General features: G+C 48.0%; 1 protein-coding gene across 3 annotated transcripts in view; it reads left to right on the top strand.

The window, feature by feature from the left end:
* The first annotated feature begins 14672 nt into the window (after positions 1–14672).
* LOC141130212 (uncharacterized) overlaps positions 14673–19373 on the top strand; it is a 47976-nt gene continuing 43275 nt past the window's right edge. For 2 of the 3 annotated variants that reach the window (XR_012242075.1, XM_073618118.1), the window contains exon 1: positions 14673–14765. The gene's annotated coding sequence lies outside the window, so the exon portion shown is untranslated. The remainder of the gene's footprint in view (positions 14766–19373) is intronic. The other variant, XM_073618119.1, reaches the window with a different exon arrangement.

The raw sequence follows: 19373 nt of genomic DNA, 5'->3' as shown, positions 1-19373 counted from the left end.
CCCGTCAAGTCCCTGTGCGTCAGAGGGGGCGGGGTCACCGGGTGGCCCCGCCCTCTGTTATTTAAGAAGTGTCAGAAGACGAGAAGCGTCACACAGCGGGAGCCTCCCATGGATACGGAGCGGGCCAAGAACGAAGAAGGGAAGAAGACACCGCGGAGGAAGATGCCGGATGAGAACACCAGAGCAAGAAGCAGAGGATCGGAGGAAGAAGCAGAGGAAGAAGAAGATGGAGGAAGAAACTGAAGGAAGATAGAAGAAAGAAGATAGAAGAAAGACGATGGAAAGAAGAAGCATTTAAATAAAGGAATTGTCAAAAACTGTCTCTTGTCATTTTTAACATTTTTGACAGTTTTTTGTGAAATGGTAGGGCTACTTTTTACCCCATTACCATTTCACACGGGGGGGGGGGGGGGCCCGGGATCTGGGGGTCCCCTTGTTAAAGGGGGCTTCCAGATTCCAGTAAGCCCCCCCGCCCGCAGACCCCCACAACCACCGGCCAAGGGTTGTGGGGATGAGGCCCTTGTCCTCATCAACATGGGGGCAAGGTGTTTTGGGGGGCTACCCCAAAGCACCCTCCCAATGTTGAGGGCATGTGGCCTGGTACGGTTCAGGAGGGGGGGCTCTTTCGTCTCCCCCTCTTTTCCTGCAGCCTGCCAGGTTGCGTGCTCGGATAAGAGTCTGGTATGGATTTTTGGGGGGACCTCACGCCAATTTTTTTTTAAATTTTGGCGCGGGGTTCCCCTTAAAACCCATACCAGACCTGAAGGGCCTGGTAAGGAATTTAGGGGGGCCCCCACGCCAGTTTTTTTTTTTATTTTGGTTAGGGGTTCCCCTGTGGGGAATTCCCATGCCATTTTTATCAATGAACTTCTATGTGTATTGTCGGACCGACAATTCATTAATAGCCGCGAGTAGTTTTAAATGACTTTTTTTCCTTTGAAATGTCATTTTGCTGTCAGACTGTTCTAGACACGGGAAACATGCGCCCCTTTACAGGCATACTTTAGACACCCCCCAGCTACGAAATTTAAAGGAATATTACACTTTTATTGTTTCACTTTAAGCATTATTAAAATCACTGCTCCCAAAAAAACGGCCGTTTTTAAAACTTTTTTTTGATCCATGTCCCCTGGGGCAGGACCCAAGTCTCCAAACACTTTTTAGGACAATACCATGCAAATTAGCCTTTAAAATTAGCTCTTTTGATTTTGAACGTTCGAGTCCCATAGACGTCAATAGGGTTCTAGCAAGTTCTGGTGCGAACCGAACCGGGGGGTGTTCAGCTCATCCCTAGCGGTGACGTACAACAGGTAGGACGGGACTAGAAAACGGAAGTTCAATAGCCAGTAGCCAATAGCTTCCGTCTCTTACTTGCCTCAGAGCATGCATCGTTTTTTGTACGTCGGAACAGCATAAAGATGAGCGGTTTTCCCGATAGTAATTTGTTCCATGATGAGAAGCTTCAGTCTGACTCTTTCTGTCGGAAATTCCGCTCGTGTGTACGCTGCATAAGTGACTTTAATTGACAACAGCAGGAGCCAATGGCGCCGCTGCTGTGTTTAAGCCAAACAGGAGGGAGAGTCTCGGATAGCCAAGGGACTTGTGGACATCACTGGATAGAGATGGGGCTCAGGTAAGTATTAGGGGGGGCTGCTACACACAGAAGGCTTTTTATCTTAATGCATAGAATGCACCTTCTGCCTTTACAACCACTTTAAAATATATATATATTTTTTTTTGTAAACTGTAAACTCTATTGAATGTAATGGCATTGCACATATTACCTGAATATATTACCATCACTAAATATTAAGAAACCAAATAAGAAATGCCTTTTTCTTATTTTTTTTTTTCCTTCAGCAGCATCGTAGATCCCCCCTACTTATTCTTGTGTGGTAGTGCAGTATGAATTTTGACGTCAAATTTCAATTTAGCTTTAGTCAAAGCTTTTTTTAACTAAAATGCCATAGTATTTTATTCATCTAAATCGTTTTTTTTTTCTTTTTTTTTTTTTTTTTTTGTTCGTATTTTAGTCATCTGAATTGTTTTAGTATTAGTCGTATTTTAGTCAACTAAAATAGCGTTAATTTAGTTGACGAATATATTTTTGTGGATGAAGATAGCACTGACCCTCACACAGGTGTATGCTGTAGTACGTCAATGTAAACGAGGCCTTATGGTGTTCTGGATCAAGCATAAGCCGGAGGTCTGTGCTGATATAGTTTATTCAGTACAATATACAGCATAATATTCTCCATATATATCCTGAAAGAATGATTTATATTTTGCACCTACTGTATATGTTTTTGAGGGCCCCTTGGTGTATTCAGGTGATACTTTGTAATTGGTTTACTGGGTTAGGGCTGTATCTTGACCATCTATATTTGTATGGCATTGATAATAATTAATTAATTGAAATCATTAAAAATATTGATGGAAGTGGCTGTGTCTTGTCTTGTCGGATCTGTATATTAGTGATAATGCAGCTGCAATACGCATGCAGGGGATTTGCATCATCACTGGCCACCCGGCGGCCTAAGAAGGAAGATGCCATATGCAGAAGAACTTGAAAAATGGCAGCAGACGGGAAGCACAGAAACTGTCACTGCTGTGCAAATGTAAGCTAAGAAAAAAGTTTATTATAGCAAGTTCTCCTGTATCCCCCAGCTATCTCCTGCTTCAATACATAATGCTTCCATGCTTTTCATGTGTGCAGTACATGCTGGCCTGTCCGATAAGAGAGCCCAGCACTAGCTCAGCACTTGTTGTGTGCTCCTGGAGACTGGATACCCAGAGGGCCCACTTTGAGATATCAGTGGACGTGCTCCTCATTTGAGTCATACAGACGTAGACATGTGCACAGGGGGTGCCGGGTGTGCCTTAGCACACCCTAATTACCCTCTGTGGCGCAGATTCCCCCTGCTGCCCAACCCATTTACAGGTCCCTTCCTTTTCTGAATGTAAACAGTGAGTGATTGGTACCGCTCACTCACTGTGTTATAATAAAAACGGGGGTTATTCCTGCGCTACCAGATTGGAAAAAATGTTATAATGGTCGTATACTCGACTTTTAAACCTATATGCAACCTCTATCGCTGGGCGGCTGCATGCACCGAAAACAAGGGCTCAGACACAAGCCCGAATTAAATGGTATACAGAGAGGGGGGGGGGGGGGGGTGCTGCGCTACCCAAGGGGTCTCAGCTTATAGGTATTAATGATAATTCCTAGTATTCATGGATCACGAGGTTTTAAATATAAATGGTCAAAAACGTAAAAAAATCACATGAATTGGAGTAGAGAGTATGCGTAGATATAGTGACTCGAAATTGTTGCATATATGTTAATCCAACAGGTGATGTAAATATCAATATAAACACTAATACATATGTTGATCTAAAAGTGAAAAAAATATATATATAGGTAGAAAACCAATTCTGCATGTGTTAAAATTTTCTTAATAGTACAATATATCCAAAGTGCTCGTGCTCTCGTGTCTTAAATGAAAAAGATCAAAACTAATACATATGCTAAAGTGCAAAGAATGAAGCAGTAATATAAAACAGGTCACGTATCAAGTGAAACAAACAAGAAAGGGGATATGGTCGCCTGATCCTAATGTTGCGACCGGTGCAACAGTGCAGATATAGTGTGAATGGTCAAGTAAGTAAATAAATCACTTATTGACCCACTCTCCTTATTAGTGTCCAAAATAAATTGGTATTCACGTGTCCAAAAAATCCGTGCAGTCAAGAAACAAAAGGTATGAATGGTGTACAAAAACCAGTGCTCAAACACAGTAATCAAATGACAGTGGGGTGTTGTTATGCAGATCAGACACTCTATGTCCTCTTCATGCAGCATGCACTAGTGTAGGTAATGGCCCCTTACCTAGCGGTGCTAGGTCAACCGCATATAAGTTGTTAAATCCCGAGGTCCTGGGTCTCTCCTGCATCTCTGTGTCCAGACTTGCTGACTCTACAGGATCCTATTGGGGGCTGGGGTATGCCTAGTTGTGGTCCTAATTGGGGTCCTAGGACAGTGCGGCTCCTAGCTCCTCCTCCACATCATGTCTACAGTGTATGTAAGATATAGGACAAGGTACCCAGATAGTGAAGTATGTTTTTTTAGGGTCACTTTATTCACATATGCAATATACAGAGTACTCACATTAGCAGTTTTTCTCATACAGCGTGGTATCCTACGAGCAGCGAGCTCGCAATGCATTCAGCAAGGAAAGTAAAACGAAACAAGCCTATTCCGTCCCTACGCGTGACGTCACCGATCACGTGACTTCTTCAGGGGATAAACGAAATAGGCTGATGTTGGTCTTAAATAGTCTCTCCCATAGGAATAGATTGGCGGCCATTTTCTTGTAGCCGCGCCGGCCATTATTAAGTTTCCAATGTGCGCGGCCATTTTTTTGGTTGGTAAAGGGTATGGCAAATGTATTCAGTGGGAGGAGGCCAAATTGTTGGTATGTTTCCATGGTGATGGAGCGGAAAGTCCTTGTCTCAGTTGAATATCTTTCAGAGATGGTCGTTACACAACGGCAAACTCTGAAAGGGTGCAGCCCCGCTGACATGTGGTTTAAATAGTGAGCTAATCGTAGGTTCCTGTTATGTGTAACATTGTGAGAGGAATATATATAAATCTTTATTATAAATGTTAAAAAATGTAAAAAGATGTTAAAAAATATTAAAAAAGAACTTTAAAAAGAACACTTGGGTTTTCAGTATAAAAAACTTATGTAAAACTCCAGGGGTGTATCCATAGGTAAAAAGGACCAGTTCGTTCTATATAAAATATGTGTATATAAAAAAGGGGCGGTATATATGGTGATTGGTTGGTTGGCTACTTCACAGGGAGGTGATGGAATAGGCTTATTTTCCCTATCCTGTAAATAACACACTTGAGCAGGAGAGAGGGGGGGTGGGGAAGGGGGAGGGGGTGAAGGGAATCATCCAGAGAAACAGGTATCAGCATACAGGTAATATGTATTAAAAAAGTGGGAAGAGATTGTCATGCACACTACTCATTGGAAATCGCATAAAAAGTCGCATTAAAAATCACTTAGAAACAATCGCATTAAAAATCACTTAAAAAGCAGTTTAAGTCGAACTCAATGTTCAAACCTCTCGGGGCAAAAGTGTCTAAGGTGTATATCCACTTGGATTCGAGTTGGCTGAGGGTTCTTACTTTGTGACTTCCCCGCCAGTGTCTCACATACGGTTCAATTCCCCAAAATTTTAATTGTGTGGGGTCTTTGTTATGACACAACAGGAAGTGTTTAGAAACACTGTGTTTGTCATACCCCTTCAGGATGTTATTCACATGTTCCTTAATCCTGACTCTGAGGGGTCTTTTGGTGCGGCCTATGTATTGTAGGCCGCAACTGCATTCTAGAGCGTATACTGCTCCCTCTGTGTTGCAGCAAATGAACTCTTTGATCTCGTATGTCTCTCCAGTGCTATTTGATGCAAAATGGAGTTTCTTTTCATTTGGGCGCTTGGTTCTTAAGCACGCGAAACACCTTTTGCAGGGGAAGAAGCCATTACGTGTGAAGAAGGAGATCATTTTCTTTGGGGGGTCAATAACGTTTTTTACGATTTTGTCTTTCAAGGTGGGTGCTTTTTTGTATATGAATCTAGGGTTGTGGGGAAGTTTATCTTGCAGGTCTTTGTCGGCCAAAAGTATATGCCAGTGTTTCCTAATAATTTTCTCTATTCTTTTATGTTGAACGTTAAAATCCAAAATTAGTGGTGCTAGCATAGATTCCGTTTCCTTCCTGGTTTTATCTCTGATAAGTTCATTTCGATCCATATTTTTTACTTCCAATATCTTGTTTCTTATAAATTGCTGATCGTATCCTTTGTTGGTGAATTTCTGTGCAATATGCTCTGCCTGTTCCAGGTAGGTATTTAAGTGGGTACAGTTTCGTCTGACTCTCATAAGTTGGCCTTTGGGGACATTGAACAGCCAATTCCTGTGGTGACAGCTGTCTCTCGGGAGGTAGCTGTTTCTGTCCACTGTTTTAAAGTGCGTGCTAGATGATAATTTGCCGTGTTCCTGTATGATGTCTAGATCTAGGAATGTCACCTTTTCTTCGCTAATTTCCCAGGATAACCTGATATTTCGGTCATTAGTGTTCAGATTCTCTAGGAATCTAGTGAGTTGGTCTACTTCGCCTTTCCAAAGTATAAAAATATCGTCAATATACCTCTTGTAGATGGCTAGTTCAGTGGGTCTGTTCTTAAAAACATTTTGCTCCTCCCACTGGGCCATGAAAAGGCCTGCCACGCTTGGGGCAAACTTGGCCCCCATGGCTACTCCTGTTCGTTGGTGGTAATAGTTTTTATTGTACCAGAAGTAGTTCTCCTTAAGACAGAAGTCTAGGCATTTCACTAGAAACTTCCTTTGGACGCAAGGTAACTCGGTGTATAGTCTAAGGCCCCATTTTGTGGCTTCACATGCTTGATGGTGCAGTATCACTGTATATAAGGAAGAGACATCTGCCGTGGCTAGGATCCAGGGTCCTTCTTCTTTCGGAATTTCTTCTAATATTTGTAACATCTGCTTCGTATCTCTGAGGTATGCCTCTGTGTTCTGGACCGCTGGCTGTAGGAACACGTCGATATATTGTCCAATCCTTGATGTTAGAGAGTCTATGCCGTTTACAATGGGTCTTGGTGGTGGATCCGTCTTATTTTTATGTATTTTCGGCAGTGAGTATATGATTGGGGTTCGGCAAGAGTCCGGTATCAGGTAACGGGCTTCTTTTTTATTTAGTATGTTTTTCTTGATTCCCAGACACACCACCTTTTCTAATGCCTTTCTGCACTTGAACATTGGATTACTTAGCAGTCTACTGTAGGTCGTCTCATCTTCCAGCATCTTAGTCATGCTCGTGTGATATTGCTCTTTGGATAAAATCACAATTCCCCCTCCTTTGTCAGCTGGTCTTATGACCAGATCTTTCCTTCTTGTCAATTTCTTAATACCGCTTTTTATATGATTAGGTTCTTCTTTCTTTTTGATTTTTAAAACTTTAATATCATCTAAAACAACTTGTTTAAAAACTTCAGTGTACTTGTTGTTTTTTACAGGTGGATTAAAAACAGATTTATTTCGTAGTGTGCTGTGTACAATCTCTTCATCATAGGGTGCCGTATATCTTGGCCTTACTGGATTTCCTGCCATATACTTGGCAATGTTCAGTTTTCTCACGAACTTTTGGATTCCCAAATAAGTTTGGAATTTGTCCATATTCTTGTAGGGTGCATATTTCAATCCTTTGTCCAGAACCCCTATTTCTTCATGCGTTAGGGTCTGGCCACTCAGATTGAATATACCCTCTCCTTTTATACTCTTCTTCTTTTGCTCTCTCTTTCCGGATCGCCTTCCTCTCTTCTTTCGTGGCTTCTTCTCTGGCTTCTGTTTTCGTCTAAATGTCTCTGGGGGGGATTCTCCCGGCCTCTGTCTAAAAAAGGCCTGCTATGGTCGGGATTTTCATTTTGTGGGGGGTATTGTCTATATTGGTTGTTTCTCTCTTCCCCTCGATCGGTCAGAGGAGCATAATAATTGTAGGTGGGTATCGGACTTCGTTCATGGTCTCGGTAGTCTCTCTGTTGGGGTACTCTTCTTTCTCTCTGTTCGTAGTCTTGGCCAGGACTTCTACCCCTTGGTCCGTGGTAATCGTGTACTGGTCCTCTATTTTCCCTGTATTCATATGGCCTCCTGTGTTCTCTGTAATCTTGTATGTATCCTCTTTGATCCCTTTGGTCGTATGGGGGTTTGTGCCAGTTGTTGTAAGGCTTCCTGTTGTTTTTTCCATAAAATGGTCTCCTCCCTCCATTCTGTGGCGTTCTATCGCTTTGTTGAGGTCTTCTGTTCCCTCTCTGGGGGGTATGTGGATATTCGTTCCTATATCCATAATCTTGATATTGTTGTCTGGGTGTCATTCCTTCGTTTCCGTCTTTTTGATTGTAGTAGCCTCTTCTTTGTGGGCTCTGTATGGGAGGTTCATTTGTCTGCTGTGGGTACATTCTTACTGTTTTCTCAGGAGTTGAATATGTGGAGCTGACTTCTGTCTTTCCTATTTGATTTTGCCATTTGAAGGCTTGGTCGTTCCTAAAATCATTAATGTCCCTAATGTATTTTTTACTTTTTCTTTGTTGTACCTCTTTGTCCTTCTTGGTTAAATCCCTATTTAGCTGTGTGGTGAGTGTTTTGAATTCTGTTGTTTCTTTAAAAGTTTCCAGTTGCTCCTTAATTTCAGCAATATTCCGATTGATTATTTCGGTCTTCCTCTTTTTCCTTTGTAATAGGAACCTCAGGAGTTCTAGGCCTTTATCGTTGAAGAATTTGAACCATTCGTCAATCGACTCCTGGTCAACTAGGCCGTCATTTGGAGGGACGTCCCATCTTAATCTCCTTGGGACAATACTTTCTTTTAAAAATGTCTCAAAGGTGTTGACGTCCCACCATAGACTGACTTGTTTTTCCATATTGTGTCCCAATCTTCTCATTAAGCTTTCTAGGTCGCCTGTTTTATTTCTACTGGGTTGGTTAACATTAAACACTTCCTCTAGGTTTATTTTTCTTTTTTCCAAAAATGACAACACTTCCATGGTTGCTGCGGGAATGTATGTATGTAATGAATCAGTAAAATAAAAACGGGGGTTATTCCTGCGCTACCAGATTGGAAAAAATGTTATAATGGTCGTATACTCGACTTTTAAACCTATATGCAACCTCTATCGCTGGGCGGCTGCATGCACCGAAAACAAGGGCTCAGACACAAGCCCGAATTAAATGGTATACAGAGAGAGGGGGGGGGGGGTGCTGCGCTACCCAAGGGGTCTCAGCTTATAGGTATTAATGATAATTCCTAGTATTCATGGATCACGAGGTTTTAAATATAAATGGTCAAAAACGTAAAAAAATCACATGAATTGGAGTAGAGAGTATGCGTAGATATAGTGACTCGAAATTGTTGCATATATGTTAATCCAACAGGTGATGTAAATATCAATATAAACACTAATACATATGTTGATCTAAAAGTGAAAAAAATATATATATAGGTAGAAAACCAATTCTGCATGTGTTAAAATTTTCTTAATAGTACAATATATCCAAAGTGCTCGTGCTCTCGTGTCTTAAATGAAAAAGATCAAAACTAATACATATGCTAAAGTGCAAAGAATGAAGCAGTAATATAAAACAGGTCATGTATCAAGTGAAACAAACAAGAAAGGGGATATGGTCGCCTGATCCTAATGTTGCGACCGGTGCAACAGTGCAGATATAGTGTGAATGGTCAAGTAAGTAAATAAATCACTTATTGACCCACTCTCCTTATTAGTGTCCAAAATAAATTGGTATTCACGTGTCCAAAAAATCCGTGCAGTCAAGAAACAAAAGGTATGAATGGTGTACAAAAACCAGTGCTCAAACACAGTAATCAAATGACAGTGGGGTGTTGTTATGCAGATCAGACACTCTATGTCCTCTTCATGCAGCATGCACTAGTGTAGGTAATGGCCCCTTACCTAGCGGTGCTAGGTCAACCGCATATAAGTTGTTAAATCCCGAGGTCCTGGGTCTCTCCTGCGTCTCTGTGTCCAGACTTGCTGACTCTACAGGATCCTATTGGGGGCTGGGGTATGCCTAGTTGTGGTCCTAATTGGGGTCCTGGCCAAGACTACGAACAGAGAGAAAGAAGAGTACCCCAACAGAGAGACTACCGAGACCATGAACGAAGTCCGATACCCACCTACAATTATTATGCTCCTCTGACCGATCGAGGGGAAGAGAGAAACAACCAATATAGACAATACCCCCCACAAAATGAAAATCCCGACCATAGCAGGCCTTTTTTAGACAGAGGCCGGGAGAATCCCCCCCAGAGACATTTAGACGAAAACAGAAGCCAGAGAAGAAGCCACGAAAGAAGAGAGGAAGGCGATCCGGAAAGAGAGAGCAAAAGAAGAAGAGTATAAAAGGAGAGGGTATATTCAATCTGAGTGGCCAGACCCTAACGCATGAAGAAATAGGGGTTCTGGACAAAGGATTGAAATATGCACCCTACAAAAATATGGACAAATTCCAAACTTATTTGGGAATCCAAAAGTTCGTGAGAAAACTGAACATTGCCAAGTATATGGCAGGAAATCCAGTAAGGCCAAGATATACGGCACCCTATGATGAAGAGATTGTACACAGCACACTACAAAATAAATCTGTTTTTAATCCACCTGTAAAAAACAACAAGTACACTGAAGTTTTTAAACAAGTTGTTTTAGATGATATTAAAGTTTTAAAAATCAAAAAGAAAGAAGAACCTAATCATATAAAAAGCGGTATTAAGAAATTGACAAGAAGGAAAGATCTGGTCATAAGACCAGCTGACAAAGGAGGGGGAATTGTGATTTTATCCAAAGAGCAATACCACACGAGCATGACTAAGATGCTGGAAGATGAGACGACCTACAGTAGACTGCTAAGTAATCCAATGTTCAAGTGCAGAAAGGCATTAGAAAAGGTGGTGTGTCTGGGAATCAAGAAAAACATACTAAATAAAAAAGAAGCCCGTTACCTGATTCCGGACTCTTGCCGAACCCCAATCATATACTCACTGCCGAAAATACATAAAAATAAGACGGATCCACCACCAAGACCCATTGTAAACGGCATAGACTCTCTAACATCAAGGATTGGACAATATATCGACGTGTTCCTACAGCCAGCGGTCCAGAACACAGAGGCATACCTCAGAGATACGAAGCAGATGTTACAAATATTAGAAGAAATTCCGAAAGAAGAAGGACCCTGGATCCTAGCCACGGCAGATGTCTCTTCCTTATATACAGTGATACTGCACCATCAAGCATGTGAAGCCACAAAATGGGGCCTTAGACTATACACCGAGTTACCTTGCGTCCAAAGGAAGTTTCTAGTGAAATGCCTAGACTTCTGTCTTAAGGAGAACTACTTCTGGTACAATAAAAACTATTACCACCAACGAACAGGAGTAGCCATGGGGGCCAAGTTTGCCCCAAGCGTGGCAGGCCTTTTCATGGCCCAGTGGGAGGAGCAAAATGTTTTTAAGAACAGACCCACTGAACTAGCCATCTACAAGAGGTATATTGACGATATTTTTATACTTTGGAAAGGCGAAGTAGACCAACTCACTAGATTCCTAGAGAATCTGAACACTAATGACCGAAATATCAGGTTATCCTGGGAAATTAGCGAAGAAAAGGTGACATTCCTAGATCTAGACATCATACAGGAACACGGCAAATTATCATCTAGCACGCACTTTAAAACAGTGGACAGAAACAGCTACCTCCCGAGAGACAGCTGTCACCACAGGAATTGGCTGTTCAATGTCCCCAAAGGCCAACTTATGAGAGTCAGACGAAACTGTACCCACTTAAATACCTACCTGGAACAGGCAGAGCATATTGCACAGAAATTCACCAACAAAGGATACGATCAGCAATTTATAAGAAACAAGATATTGGAAGTAAAAAATATGGATCGAAATGAACTTATCAGAGATAAAACCAGGAAGGAAACGGAATCTATGCTAGCACCACTAATTTTGGATTTTAACGTTCAACATAAAAGAATAGAGAAAATTATTAGGAAACACTGGCATATACTTTTGGCCGACAAAGACCTGCAAGATAAACTTCCCCACAACCCTAGATTCATATACAAAAAAGCACCCACCTTGAAAGACAAAATCGTAAAAAACGTTATTGACCCCCCAAAGAAAATGATCTCCTTCTTCACACGTAATGGCTTCTTCCCCTGCAAAAGGTGTTTCGCGTGCTTAAGAACCAAGCGCCCAAATGAAAAGAAACTCCATTTTGCATCAAATAGCACTGGAGAGACATACGAGATCAAAGAGTTCATTTGCTGCAACACAGAGGGAGCAGTATACGCTCTAGAATGCAGTTGCGGCCTACAATACATAGGCCGCACCAAAAGACCCCTCAGAGTCAGGATTAAGGAACATGTGAATAACATCCTGAAGGGGTATGACAAACACAGTGTTTCTAAACACTTCCTGTTGTGTCATAACAAAGACCCCACACAATTAAAATTTTGGGGAATTGAACCGTATGTGAGACACTGGCGGGGAAGTCACAAAGTAAGAACCCTCAGCCAACTCGAATCCAAGTGGATATACACCTTAGAGAGGTTTGAACATTGAGTTCGACTTAAACTGCTTTTTAAGTGATTTTTAATGCGATTGTTTCTAAGTGATTTTTAATGCGACTTTTTATGCGATTTCCAATGAGTAGTGTGCATGACAATCTCTTCCCACTTTTTTAATACATATTACCTGTATGCTGATACCTGTTTCTCTGGATGATTCCCTTCACCCCCTCCCCCCCCCCCCCTCTCTCCTGCTCAAGTGTGTTATTTACAGGATAGGGAAAATAAGCCTATTCCATCACCTCCCTGTGAAGTAGCCAACCAACCAATCACCATATATACCGCCCCTTTTTTATATACACATATTTTATATAGAACGAACTGGTCCTTTTTACCTATGGATACACCCCTGGAGTTTTACATAAGTTTTTTATACTGAAAACCCAAGTGTTCTTTTTAAAGTTCTTTTTTAATATTTTTTAACATCTTTTTACATTTTTTAACATTTATAATAAAGATTTATATATATTCCTCTCACAATGTTACACATAACAGGAACCTACGATTAGCTCACTATTTAAACCACATGTCAGCGGGGCTGCACCCTTTCAGAGTTTGCCGTTGTGTAACGACCATTTCTGAAAGATATTCAACTGAGACAAGGACTTTCCGCTCCATCACCATGGAAACATACCAACAATTTGGCCTCCTCCCACTGAATACATTTGCCATACCCTTTACCAACCAAAAAAATGGCCGCGCACATTGGAAACTTAATAATGGCCGGCGCGGCTACAAGAAAATGGCCGCCAATCTATTCCTATGGGAGAGACTATTTAAGACCAACATCAGCCTATTTCGTTTATCCCCTGAAGAAGTCACGTGATCGGTGACGTCACGCGTAGGGACGGAATAGGCATTGGAAACTTAATAATGGCCGGCGCGGCTACAAGAAAATGGCCGCCAATCTATTCCTATGGGAGAGACTATTTAAGACCAACATCAGCCTATTTCGTTTATCCCCTGAAGAAGTCACGTGATCGGTGACGTCACGCGTAGGGACGGAATAGGCTTGTTTCGTTTTACTTTCCTTGCTGAATGCATTGCGAGCTCGCTGCTCGTAGGATACCACGCTGTATGAGAAAAACTGCTAATGTGAGTACTCTGTATATTGCATATGTGAATAAAGTGACCCTAAAAAAACATACTTCACTATCTGGGTACCTTGTCCTATATCTTACATACACTGTAGACATGATGTGGAGGAGGAGCTAGGAGCCGCACTGTCCTAGGACCCCAATTAGGACCACAACTAGGCATACCCCAGCCCCCAATAGGATCCTGTAGAGTCAGCAAGTCTGGACACAGAGATGCAGGAGAGACCCAGGACCTCGGGATTTAACAACTTATATGCGGTTGACCTAGCACCGCTAGGTAAGGGGCCATTACCTACACTAGTGCATGCTGCATGAAGAGGACATAGAGTGTCTGATCTGCATAACAACACCCCACTGTCATTTGATTACTGTGTTTGAGCACTGGTTTTTGTACACCATTCATACCTTTTGTTTCTTGACTGCACGGATTTTTTGGACACGTGAATACCAATTTATTTTGGACACTAATAAGGAGAGTGGGTCAATAAGTGATTTATTTACTTACTTGACCATTCACACTATATCTGCACTGTTGCACCGGTCGCAACATTAGGATCAGGCGACCATATCCCCTTTCTTGTTTGTTTCACTTGATACGTGACCTGTTTTATATTACTGCTTCATTCTTTGCACTTTAGCATATGTATTAGTTTTGATCTTTTTCATTTAAGACACGAGAGCACGAGCACTTTGGATATATTGTACTATTAAGAAAATTTTAACACATGCAGAATTGGTTTTCTACCTATATATATATTTTTTTCACTTTTAGATCAACATATGTATTAGTGTTTATATTGATATTTACATCACCTGTTGGATTAACATATATGCAACAATTTCGAGTCACTATATCTACGCATACTCTCTACTCCAATTCATGTGATTTTTTTACGTTTTTGACCATTTATATTTAAAACCTCGTGATCCATGAATACTAGGAATTATCATTAATACCTATAAGCTGAGACCCCTTGGGTAGCGCAGCACCCCCCCCCCCCCCCTCTCACTCACTGCGTTCATTCATAACCTAAGCATAGTGTGTGTCAGGGCTGGGCTCTTAGCAGCTCCCTTCTCTGTGATCAGGCTGCTCGGTTGCCGGTTACTAGCAGGCCCGGATTGGCCATAGGGCAAACCGGGCATTCGCCCGGTGGGCCGCGGCTGCCTGGGCCACCAGGCTGCAAGTCCTTGCGGGTCACAAGGCTCTTTGAGCCCACGCCGCTCATGCAGCCTCTCCGCGGCCGCCCGGCTGCCAGTTAAACTCCATCGGCGCTGGGGGGACGTAAACATAGAGGGGGGGTGGAGCTAGAGCCTTCTGCGGCCGCCCGCATAGGTCAGACGTCAGCCGTCGGTGCCAGGGGGCGTTACTGCGAAAGGGGGAGGAGCCAGAGCAGACACCTGCTGCTGCTAACATCTTGAAGCCGATAACAGAAAACGTGAGTGCAGCCCCGTGCTCTCCGCCACCCACCTATAACCTGGATAGGAGGAGCGGTGGGGGCGGCTGCATATAGAACAATCATTCTCTCCATCTTCCTCCTGCAGTATCAGAATGCCTGCGAGAGGTAGAGGAGAAGCAGGAGACTGCAGGAGGAAGATGGAGAGAATGATTGTTCTATATGCAGCCGCCCCCACCGCCTCTCCTATCCTACTTATTTCTGCTGCCCCCCCTAGGTTCTCCACACCACCCATACTCTTTGCCTCCTCATGCTCTTTGCCTCCCCACCTCCCCCATGCTCTCTGCCCCCCCCCATGCTCTCTGCCCCCCCCCAGTGCTCTCCACCTCCCCCATGCTCTCTGCCCCCCCCCAGTGCTCTCCACCTCCCCCATGCTCTCTGCCCCCCCCCAGTGCTCTCCACCTCCCCCATGCTCTCTGCCCCCCCCCAGTGCTCTCCACCTCCCCCATGCTCTCTGCCCCCCCCCCCAGTGCTCTCCACCTCCCCCATGCTCTCTGCCCCCCCCCAGTGCTCTCCACCTCCCCCATGCTCTCTGCCCCCCCCCCAGTGCTCTCCACCTCCCCCATGCTCTCTGCCCCCCCCCCCAGTGCTCTCCACCTCCCCCATGCTCTCTGCCCCCCCCCAGTGCTCTCCACCTCCCCCATGCTCTCTGCCCCCCCCCCAGTGCTCTCCACCTCCCCCATGCTCTCTGCCCCCCCCCAGTGCTCTCCACCTCCCCCATGCTCTCTGCCCCCCCCCAGTGCTCTCCACCTCCCCCATGCTCTCTGCCCCCCCCCCAGTGCTCTCCACCTCCCCCATGCTCTCTGCCCCCCCCAGTGCTCTCCACCTCCCCCATGCTCTCTGCCCCCCCCCCAGTGCTCTCCACCTCCCCCATGCTCTCTGCCCCCCCCCCCCAGTGTTCTCCACCTCCCCCATGCTCTCTGTCGCCCCCCAGTGTTCTCCACCTCCCCCATGCTCTCTGTCGCCCCCCAGTGTTCTCCACCTCCCCCATGCTCTCTGTCGCCCCCCAGTGTTCTCCACCTCCCCCATGCTCTCTGTCGCCCCCCAGTGTTCTCCACCTCCCCCATGCTCTCTGTCGCCCCCCAGTGTTCTCCACCTCCCCCATGCTCTCTGTCGCCCCCCAGTGTTCTCCACCTCCCCCATGCTCTCTGCCCCCACCCAGTGCTCTCCACCTCCCCCATGCTCTCTGCCACCCCCCCGTGCTCTCCACCTCCCTCATGCTCTCTGCCACCCTCCCTGTGCTCTCTGCCACCCCCCATGCTCTCCGCCACCCCCCCTGCACTGTTCATATCCCCCCACGCACTCTGCTTCCCCCCTGTTCTCTCCACATCCCCCCATGCTCTACGCTGCCCGCTCATGCTCTCCGTTGCCCCCACCTCTCCCCATGCTCTCCGCCGCCCTCTCTGTGCTTGCCACCCCCCATGCGCTCTTCACATCCCCCCATGCTCTCCACCAGCCCCCCCCCGTGCTCTCCACCTTCCCCCATGCTCTCCACCAGCCCCCCCCGTGCTCTCCACCTTCCCCCATGCTCTCCACCAGCCCCCCTGTGCTCTCCACCTCCCCTCTGTGCTCTCCACCTCCCCAGTGCCCCCATGCTCTCCGCCGCCCTCCCTGTGCTCTCCATCTCCCCCCATGTTCTCCACCATCTTCCCTGTGCTCTCCACCTCCCCCCATGCTCTCCGCTGCCCTCCCCGTGCTCTCCACCAGCCCCCCCATGCTCTCCACCTCCCCCCTGTGCTCTCCACCTCCCCCCATGCTCTCTGCCGCCCTCCCTGTGCTATCCATCTCCCCCCATGCTCTCCGCCACCCTCCCTGTGTTCTCCACCTCCCCCCATGCTCTCTGCTGCCCTCACTGTGCTCTCCACCTCTCCCCCATGCTCTCCACCAGCCCCCCTGTGCTCTCCACCTCTCCCCATGCTCTCCGCCACCCTCCCTGTGCTCTCCATCTCCCCCCCATGCTCTCCGCCACCCTCCCTGTGCTCTCCGCCACCCTCCCTGTGCTCTCCACCTCCCCCCATGCTCTCCGCCACCCTCCCTGTGCTCTCCATCTCCCCCCATGCTCTCCGCTGCCCTCCCTGTGCTCTCCATCTCCCCCCATGCTCTCCGCCGCCCTCCCTGTGCTCTCCATCTCCCCCCATGCTCTCCGCCACCCTCCCTGTGCTCTCCATCTCCCCCCATGCTCTCCGCCGCCCTCCCTGTGCTCTCCATCTCCCCCCATGCTCTCCGCCGCCCTCCCTGTGCTCTCCATCTCCCCCCATGCTCTCCGCCGCCCTCCCTGTGCTCTCCATCTCCCCCCATGCTCTCCGCCGCCCTCCCTGTGCTCTCCATCTCCCCCCATGCTCTCCGCCGCCCTCCCTGTGCTCTCCATCTCCCCCCATGCTCTCCGCCACCCTCCCTGTGCTCTCCATCTCCCCCCATGCTCTCCGCCGCCCTCCCTGTGCTCTCCATCTCCCCCCATGCTCTCCGCCACCCTCCCTGTGCTCTCCATCTCCCCCCATGCTCTCCGCCGCCCTCCCTGTGCTCTCCATCTCCCCCCATGCTCTCCGCCGCCCTCCCTGTGCTCTCCACCTCCCCCCATGCTCTCCGCCACCCTCCCTGTGCTCTCCATCTCCCCCCATGCTCTCCGCCGCCCTCCCTGTGCTCTCCATCTCCCCCCCATGCTCTCTGCAGCCCTCCCTGTGCTCTCCACCTCCCCCCATGCTCTCTGCCGCCCTCCCTGTGCTATCCATCTCCCCCCATGCTCTCCGCCACCCTCCCTGTGTTCTCCACCTCCCCCCATGCTCTCTGCTGCCCTCACTGTGCTCTCCACCTCTCCCCCATGCTCTCCACCAGCCCCCCTGTGCTCTCCACCTCTCCCCATGCTCTCCGCCACCCTCCCTGTGCTCTCCATCTCCCCCCCATGCTCTCCGCCACCCTCCCTGTGCTCTCCGCCACCCTCCCTGTGCTCTCCACCTCCCCCCATGCTCTCCGCCACCCTCCCTGTGCTCTCCATCTCCCCCCATGCTCTCCGCCGCCCTCCCTGTGCTCTCCATCTCCCCCCATGCTCTCCGCCGCCCTCCCTGTGCTCTCCATCTCCCCCCATGCTCTCCGCCACCCTCCCTGTGCTCTCCATCTCCCCCCATGCTCTCCGCCGCCCTCCCTGTGCTCTCCATCTCCCCCCATGCTCTCCGCCGCCCTCCCTGTGCTCTCCATCTCCCCCCATGCTCTCCGCCACCCTCCCTGTGCTCTCCATCTCCCCCCATGCTCTCCGCCGCCCTCCCTGTGCTCTCCATCTCCCCCCATGCTCTCCGCCGCCCTCCCTGTGCTCTCCATCTCCCCCCATGCTCTCCGCCACCCTCCCTGTGCTCTCCATCTCCCCCCATGCTCTCCGCCGCCCTCCCTGTGCTCTCCATCTCCCCCCATGCTCTCCGCCACCCTCCCTGTGCTCTCCATCTCCCCCCATGCTCTCCGCCGCCCTCCCTGTGCTCTCCATCTCCCCCCATGCTCTCCGCCGCCCTCCCTGTGCTCTCCACCTCCCCCCATGCTCTCCGCCACCCTCCCTGTGCTCTCCATCTCCCCCAATGCTCTCCGCCGCCCTCCCTGTGCTCTCCATCTCCCCCCCATGCTCTCTGCAGCCCTCCCTGTGCTCTCCATCTCCCCCCCATGCTCTCCGCCGCCCTCCCTGTGCTCTCCATCTCCCCCCATGCTCTCCGCCGCCCTCCCTGTGCTCTCCATCTCCCCCCATGCTCTCCGCCGCCCTCCCTGTGCTCTCCATCTCCCCCCATGCTCTCCGCCGCCCTCCCTGTGCTCTCCATCTCCCCCCCATGCTCTCTGCAGCCCTCCCTGTGCTCTCCATCTCCCCCCCATGCTCTCTGCAGCCCTCCCTGTGCTCTCCATCTCCCCCCATGCTCTCCGCCGCCCTCCCTGTGCTCTCCATCTCCCCCCCATGCTCTCTGCAGCCCTCCCTGTGCTCTTCACACCCCCCCATGCTCTCCACCAGCCCCCTGTGCTCTCCATCTCCCCCCATTCTCTCCGCCGCCCTCTCTGTGCTTCCCACCTCCCCCCATGCTCTCCGCTGTCCTCACTGTGCTCTCCACCTCCCCCCATGTGCTCTTCACATCCCCCCCATGCTCTCCACCAGCCCCCCTGTGCTCTCCACCAGCCCCCCTTGCTCTCCGCCGCCCTTCCTGTGCTCTCCACCTCCCCCCATGCTCTCAACCTCCCCCCATGCTCTCCACTGCCCCTTGTGCTCTTCTCTTCCTCCCTGTGCTCTCTCCCCACCCCATGTTCTCAAGGTTCTTCCCTGTGCTCTCCATCCCACCATGCTCTTTCCTGGTCCCACCTCACCTCCCCCCCCCCCCACCTCTGCTGGGTTCCCCCTCCCCTCTCTCAGGGAATCTGTCAGGGTGGAGAGTGGGGAAGGGGCCGGTTAACATGTCATGGGCTGCTCAATCCAAAATGCCCGGGCCTATTTTTTGTCCCAGTCCGGGCCTGGTTACTAGAGAGTGGTGTTTTCCTTGTGAAGGTCTACGAGGTCAGCTGGCCCACATCCCTAGACCAGTGTTTCTCAACTCCAGTCCTCAAGGCGCACCAACAGGTCATGTTTTCAGG

Source organism: Aquarana catesbeiana, linkage group LG01 (genome assembly GCF_042186555.1).
Source record: "Aquarana catesbeiana isolate 2022-GZ linkage group LG01, ASM4218655v1, whole genome shotgun sequence".
Lineage (NCBI taxonomy): Eukaryota > Metazoa > Chordata > Amphibia > Anura > Ranidae > Aquarana > Aquarana catesbeiana.
This window is presented reverse-complemented; position numbering and strand designations above follow the sequence as displayed.